This window comes from Limulus polyphemus, unplaced genomic scaffold (genome assembly GCF_000517525.1).
Source record: "Limulus polyphemus unplaced genomic scaffold, Limulus_polyphemus-2.1.2 Scaffold5728, whole genome shotgun sequence".
NCBI lineage: Eukaryota > Metazoa > Arthropoda > Merostomata > Xiphosura > Limulidae > Limulus > Limulus polyphemus.
Window position 1 is genome coordinate 27,206 of NW_013671338.1, and position 634 is coordinate 27,839.

Below are 634 nucleotides of genomic sequence, written 5' to 3' on the forward strand. Positions count from 1 at the left end.
GAACCAGTTATCAACAGTAGCTGTTGTGATTTAACACTTCTGGATTGACTTTGGTAAGATGTGAACCAGTTATCAACAGTAGCTGTTGTGATTTATCACTTCTGGATTCACTATGGTAAGATGTGAACCAGGTATCAACAGTAGCTGTTGTGATTTATCACTTCTGGATTCACTGTGGCAAGATGTGAACTAGGTATCAACAGTAGCTGTTGTGATTTAATACTTCTGGATTCACTGTGGTAAGATGTGAACCAAGTATCAACAGTAGCTGTTGTAATTTATCACTTCTGGGTTCACTGTGGTAAGATGTGAACCAGGTATCAACAGTAGCTGTTGTGATTTATCACTTCTGGGTTCACTGTGGCAAGATGTGAACCAGGTATCAACAGTAGCTATTGTGATTTATCACTTCTGGATTCACTGTGGTAAGATGTGAACCAGGTATTAACAGTAGCTGTTGTGATTTATCACTTCTGGGTTCACTGTGGCAAGATATGAACCAGGTATCAACAGTAGCTGTTGTGATTTATCACTTCTGGGTTCACTGTGGCAAGATGTGAACCAGGTATCAACAGTAGCTGTTGTGATTTATCACTTCTGGGTTCACTGTGGCTAGATGTGAACCAATTATCAA

General features: G+C 39.9%; 1 protein-coding gene across 1 annotated transcript in view; it reads left to right on the forward strand.

The window, feature by feature from the left end:
- LOC111089269 (hapless 2-like) overlaps nucleotides 1–634 on the forward strand; it is a gene marked incomplete at both ends in the record, with an annotated part of 63,766 nt that overhangs the window by 25,700 nt on the left and 37,432 nt on the right. The window lies entirely within an intron of this gene.